Raw genomic sequence first — 7,375 nt, forward strand, 5'->3', positions numbered from 1 at the left:
TCAGGATGGTAGATATCTTACAGGGTAATTAGATTCAAAAACATAGAGAACCCCTCTAGGCAAAACCTTAAGTTACAAAAAAGATACACAGACAGAAATAGTTATTCTATTCAGCACAATTCTTTTCTCAGCCATTTAAAGAAATCATAATCTAACACATACCTAGCTAGATTACTTACTAAAAGTTCTAAGACTCCATTCCTGTTCTGTCCCCGGCCAAGACGACTACAGACAGACACAGACCCTTTGTTTCTCTCCCTCCTCCCAGCTTTTGAAAGTATCTTGTCTCCTCATTGGTCATTTTGGTCAGGTGCCAGCGAGGTTACCTTTAGCTTCTTAACCCTTTACAGGTGAGAGGAGCTTTCCCCTGGCCAGGAGGGATTTCAAAGGGGTTTACCCTTCCCTTTATTTTTATGACAGCTTCAAAAACAAGACTCCAGTGAGAAACTGCAGAGCTTGAATTAATATGCAAACTAGATACCATTAACTTGGGTTTGAATAGAGACTGGGAGTGGCTGGGTCATTACACATATTGAATCTATTTCCCTGTGTTAAGTATCCTCACACCTTCTTGTCAACTGTCTAAATGGGCCATCTTGATTATCGCTACAGATGTTTTTTTCTCCTGCTGATAATAGCTCATCTTAATTAATTAGCCTCTTACGGTTTGTATGGCAACTTCCACCTTCTCTGTATGTATATAGATATCTTCTTACTATATGTTCCATTCTATGCATCCGATGAAGTGGGCTGTAGCCCACGAAAGCTTATGCTCAAATAAATTGGTTAGTCTCTAAGGGGCCACAAGTCCTCCTGTTCTTTTTTTAAAGATTCATGGTGGTCAAATAATGGAAACACATATCTGCATATAATTATTTAATGAAAAAGTTGACAACTTTCACAGTGAATATTATTCATAACAAATTGTTCAGTTACATCTCTTTTGGATCATGGGAAGGCTGAAGAGAGAAGATTGCAGAGTGGGCCAGGGACCATCAAACAGGGGCTAATGATGAAACCTAAGAGAATGACATATTGATTCTCTTCCGGGTTTCCTCCCACCCTCTGCATCTCATCTTTACCCCTGTATGACTAGTCTGTTTCCTACTGGTAAGAAGAATTATTTTCTGTGTGAGAGGCACAAAACAAAAGCCACCACATTGTGTTTTGTGCTAAAATATGAACTATCTTCCTGGGATCTGAGATAGGTCCAAGAACAAAAATTTTGTGACCTGCCTACAAGCTGTGGTGAAGGCAGCAAATGTGTTTCTTTTTTCAGAATAATTATCAGTGGAACTGCTTTCAAATCCAAGTTTCCTGTGGAATATAATTATTCCTGTTTAAATAAAGGACTCTGTCAGAGCTATTTAGCAGCACCTCTTTGTACAAAGCAAGAGCTGTTTCTTCTTAACACGGCACTCTTTCTACCCTTCCCAGAACATTACTTTTAGTATCAAATATTGTGCAGCCAAAATGTCTAAAATCAAAGATCATTTTACATTCAACTGAGTTCTTGAAATTTGAAAATGTTGCAATGAAGGGAATTTACTTTACTTTTTTATTATTGTTACTATTGCATGCATCACAAATTCTTCAAGGGGAGCAGCCAGTTCTTCCTTCCTTCCTCCCTATTTTAAGAGGCTTCCTTATAGGTAGTTGGGACTGGATTGTTGCTCCAGGAGTACAATGTTGGGGCCAGTTTGGCATATGACTGGTAGGGGAGTGGCCAAAGAAAAAAATGGGCTTTATACTATAATGTGATGTTTGCAGAATTTGGGCTCTGCCAGATCAGTGATGTTAATGTGTTTCATCTTTGGGAGACCTCAACCAAGAATACCCTGACACTGGCTCTCTTAAGGTTGAACCTTGAGTCCATCCTTCATAATATTCACATGGAACAGAACTGCTGCAGAGAAAGACAGAGGCTGGCAATCTTTGAGATGACCAGGATCGTGACCTTTCTCTAGGATTGGACTGGCAGCTAGAGTACATTGTAGAGCCATGGTGTTCTGTGTTCTCAGTTTTCTTCACTTACTGGTCACATTACTGTATGTTGAACGAGTTGTTGTTTTTGACTGGTCTGGGTAGAATGATTTGCAGTAATCAAGCTTTGAGGTGATAAAAGCATAGATTATTGTATCTAAGGTGAAAGGAATGGACATAGTCTCCGGACCAGTCAAAGGTGGAGCCACTGCTTTTATCCGATCATCTACAAATCAGGAAGGAGATTTTTTTCAGGACCCTGAAATTACAGACCACCAAGTCAGATGGTGGGAAACACCCCCAGCAGAGGATGAGGTAATGTAGTGGGGGGGGGGGGCGGGGAGAGGGATAGCTCAGTGATTTGAGCACTGGGCTGCTAAACCCAGGGTTGTGAGTTCTATCCTTGAGGGGGCCATTTAGGAATCTGGGGCAAAAATTGGGGATTGGTCCTGCTTTGAGCAGGGGGTTGGACTAGATGATCTCCTGAGGTCCCCTCCAACCCTGATATTCTATGATTCTATGAATGTTTCCTGCTAGTTCCTCCTGTTGCTTATCTCTTCCCTTCACCATCACCTTTGTCCTAGCTAGATTGAGTATGAGCCAGCTGTTTCTCATCCAGAGCCATATTTTCCTCCTTGGGACAGCAGGTTTGGGTTGAGGGTGGCCTCTGATGTCTAAACCTTCAGAAGTGATAGTAGCTTATTCCTAGATGGATGCCATCTCACAACTAACCAATTTACTAAACAAATTGGTTCCAGTAGAGGTTTCCTAGGGGAATTGGGAACAACAGAAGGAGTCCAAAAGAGAGGTTTTGGTCTCTAAGAGGCAAAACTGGGGAGATACTCTTTTCCCAACTGGCCCAGCCAATCCCCAAGACAGAAACCAAGAAAGGTGAGGCTTGGGGAAGCAGGGGCAAGTTAAGAACTGCCACAGTGCCCAGAGCCAGTCTCTGCAGGGAGACAGGGAACATGCAGCTCTTGGCCTGCTCAAAGGGATGTATTACAGTGATTGGCAGAAACTGTGGTGGAGTTTAGCAGGTGTAAGACAGAGAGAGAGAGAGAGAGAAGCAGGGAACAGGAGCAAGGAAGGAGATACAGCTCTGGCTGTGGGGCAAATGTTACGGGGTGCACTAAAAGGGTCTGGAACAAAGAAGCTGGCTTTTAGAGGTTCACTATACTCTAATGGTGAAGGCATTTTCTGCTCTAGGTTATATGTAGGCTCTAAGCCAGTTAGTACAAAAGGCCTATTTTTTAAAGAAGGATTTTCATGAATTAAAGGGTTTTAATCCTTGATCTTTTTCATTGTTCACAATCATAACTGCTGTCAAACAGCAAAGACTCCTTATAAGATTTCAAAAAAAAAAGAAAGAAAGAAAATTCAAGACCTCCTAATGATCTAGAACAATGTATTCAGAAGTTATTTAAAGTATACATTAGTCATGTCCCTTGAATTCCACAGCACTTCGTCCGGCTACTTTTAACATATTTTGCAGCTGTGATAATGTGTTTGGGCCTGCAGTTCTGAACCTGCAAAATACACTTATGCTGAAAATTTCTCAGAGCCTTGCTGTTCTGCAGAATCTGTCATTAACAAAAACCAGAAGGGTTAGCCTAAGTACTGCCTGTCCACCTGCCTCTCCAAATTTAATGAATACAGAAACACACACAAGTGGAAAATGTCTGTCCCTCTCTTAGAAGGCTATATTTTCATTAATGCAAACATCACTTTTAATATCCACTTTCACAAAATTGTAATCATTATGAGTGCACTATGTACAGAATTTAGTGATGAGAAATGAGAAGTAGACTGTGTGATGTTAGGTCATATAGTTCACCTCCCTGTCAATACAGGTTCGTGCTATAGTCTTCCTTAAGTAGTAAATGAACTAACATCAGTAGCTTGACGTATTTTTTTTAACTTCTGATGTCACAGTGCCCTCAACAATCATCCTTCAGGTGCTTTTCCCCAGGTAAAATACCTTTTGTTAAAATTCAAGCCCCATCGTTCCCCTCCTGTTTTGCATGGGGAAAATAGCCTGAGCCCATGAATTGAAGCGGGGACAGGAGCAGGATAGCAAAAGGGGAGAGTGTGGTCTCCACAGTATGCTACCCCTTCTTCTGACTACATGGAATTCTTTTTGCTGAGGTTCTGTATGGTTTTAGGTCCACCAGTTTGGAGAGGGCAGGAGCCATTCACATTCTGCCATATTCTCCTTACAAAACTGTGGGACAAAGCACTGCAGATAAGAGCCAGCAGAGGTTTATACTGCTGCTTCTTCCACACATGGAAACCCACTTGCATGGGATATGGGCACAGCTGGCAGATGGGAGAGCCCTTAGTAGCATAGCACCTGCAGGAGACAAGCTGCCCAAAGACAGGTAGGAACCGGTGGGGACAGCCACCTGGACTGAGGCCAGAGGTCTCTGAGAGGATCATATACATGAATCACTCCCACATGCACTTCTTTCTAAGTCCTTGCACTGATTCATAGACGTTAAGGCCAGAAGAGATCATCATGATCATCTAGTTCAGTGATATTCAGACCTCAGTGGTTCAGGAGGCAAATTAGTGATCAACATTATCCAAAAGAGCCACAGTAGTGTGAGTTTATTGTTACATTTACTATAGTGTTATATAGTCATATTTAAACAGTATGACGGGGAAATATTTAGTTTGTGTTTATATATATATATATATATAAACACAAACTATATATATATATATATATATATATATATATATATATATATAAACACAAACTATATATATATATATACATACTCACAGCAAAATGATTGACCAAGTATTATTATTTATCAACTATGATTGGCTAATAACATAGTGAAAGCATCCTGATTGGTTAATAGCTTAGAGTGGTTAATAATTAGATCACAGTGTTTTAATATCATGTACTGCAAAGAGCCACAGGAGACACATTGAAGAGCCACTTGCAACTCATAAGCCTCAGGCTGAGTATCACTGATCTAGTCTGACCTCCTGCACATTGCAGGCCACACAACCTCACCCCCATCACTCCTGTAATAGACCCCTAACCTCTGGCTGAGTTACTGAAGTCCTCACATCATGATTTAAAGCATATCTAATCTTCCTTTGCTAGTGCAGTTATTGGGAAATACCTTTCACTCTTAGTCATGGGTTGGGTTGCAGTCTGTCCTTAGCTTGTTCTTTGTCTGTTCATGCTCTTCATCTGCCCTCTGCAAAGGGCAGAATATCTAGTGTTGGTAATTAGGCTGCAAGTTTCCATAGATTTTTACCCTCTTCTTTTTTTCGTCATTGCCACACTCCATCTCTTTTCTTGTTCCTCCATATTTATCTTGACTGTTGTTTCAGTTCGCAGTCTCTGGCTGTTTCTGCCATAGGGCACTCTTCCAGAGTGACTACAATCAAATCTTTTGCTTCAGGTCTTCAGCCAGTCACCTGCAGGGGTAAGGAAGGAATTTTTTCGTGCAGTGCAAAATTGGCCAGACGTATTCTGGGGGGGATTTCATCCTGAAGCATCAGAGACTGGCCTCAGCTGAAAACACGATACTGGATGGGGCAGTGTCATGCTCTGGGGTGCAGTTCAGACCGGTGAGAGAGTGTGTCACTGCCTGTCCCATATCCCTGAGTGCCTCAAAACACTCTGCTACTGGAGCTCCCTTGTCTGGACGCTCCCAGCCAGCATATGAGCATGCACTGCATGTCTGTGGGTTAAGCAGATCTGACTCAATACATCTCATTCCAGCAGCCTGCTTGTTACACCAGAGCCACACTCTGGCCTCCTGACAAGATGACCCCCAACAACCCTCCATCCCCAAACCGTGTACCTTGCAATGTCCTGCCCTCTCCTGGACCACTCAGTGAGATCTTAAGGTTTGTTTGTTCCTTTGCAGATACAATACCCAGCAGCTTGCCATGCTAACTGGAGTTACCATTCACTTTAAATCAAACATAGCACTGGGCTGGTTTAGATTAAAAGTAAAACAAGTTTATGAACAAAATGAGATTGGATTTGAAGTGAGTTCAAGTATAAAGGATAGGGTTAGAAATGATTACAACAAATAAAAGTGAAAAAGACCTTCTAGAAGCTAAGAATGAAAACAAGCTACAGCCTTTGTTCAAGGTAGTTTCCTTACCAATCTCTTTTCCAGCAAGATGCTGACCACCTCCTTGGTCAGGCTCTCCCACAAAGTCCAAAGCGCTTGGTTCCTTTGTTGTCTTAAGTGACAGGTAACTTGGGGTTCTTTGCCCCTCTCTTTTATAGCCCACTGCAGCATTGAAAAGGATCCTTCTGAAGAGTACCCCCCAAAGTTCATTCAAGCTGTGAGGAAGGTGACATGGAGTGGTTATCTACTCCCCTTGATGGTCCCATTTGCCTTTTATTTAAATTGCATTCCCATTGTCTCTTAATGTACCCTGGAAATACTTCAAGGTGGCAGAATCACATTCCTTTGTCGAGGGTGGGTAACTTTAGCTCTACCTGCACACACACATTGAAAACATAATTTCCAATAAATTTATAATTTTGAATTTGTCCTCCACGTATACACCACATTATACTATTAATAATCAGTATGGTATTGGCTTTCTATTGCTATCTCACATTACACCTTTGAAATACAGGTTATGACCACAGTGAGTTGGGGTACATTGAACTGGTCAAGCCAGCTGAAACTTACTATCAGATATCAGTGAGCCTCTTCCATTGGGATACCGTTAGGTCACATTGGACCAGTGCTCTGCAATGGTATAGAGAATCTTCTTTCTCTGGCTGGTGTGTTCAGTCACATGCTCAAGGTCAAACTGATCATCTGACTGGGTCTGAGAAGGGATTTTCCCCTGGTCAGACTGGCACAGACCTTGGGAGTTTTTGCCTTCCTCTGCAGCATGGGGTATGGATTGCCTGCTGGAAGCATCTGTGAAAATCTCACCTAATCAATTCCTTGCCATTCCTTGGGCACTTGGGGGCACCCCAGTCTCTCTCCTGTTCTCTACCAGTGACATACAACATTTAGTCTCCTAAATAATGAAATGCTTTAATTTAATGCAACACGGGAATATCTGAGTGAAATGTAATGGCCTATGATATACAGAAGGTCTGGCAAGATGACCTAATGGTTTCTTCTGGCCTTAAAATACATGAAACTTCATTTGAATTGCTCCATTGATTTCAGAGCCTTTAGCTGTTGCTCAAGCCCCTGGCTCTTTCACTTCAGAAGGGGGAAAGGCTGCAGACTTGATACCAATATGGCCCTTCTGGATTTCGTTCTGGAAAGCAAACATTGAGAAGGTTCCACATTGGCTCACCTTGGTTCTTTCATTATCCATTCTATATCCCAGCTGTGTTATTTCTTCATAGGAGTCTCTTCACTTGCTGGGACTTGTCAGTGTC

Source organism: Lepidochelys olivacea (assembly GCF_965140295.1).
Source record: "Lepidochelys olivacea isolate rLepOli2 genome assembly, chromosome: 1".
NCBI lineage: Eukaryota > Metazoa > Chordata > Testudines > Cheloniidae > Lepidochelys > Lepidochelys olivacea.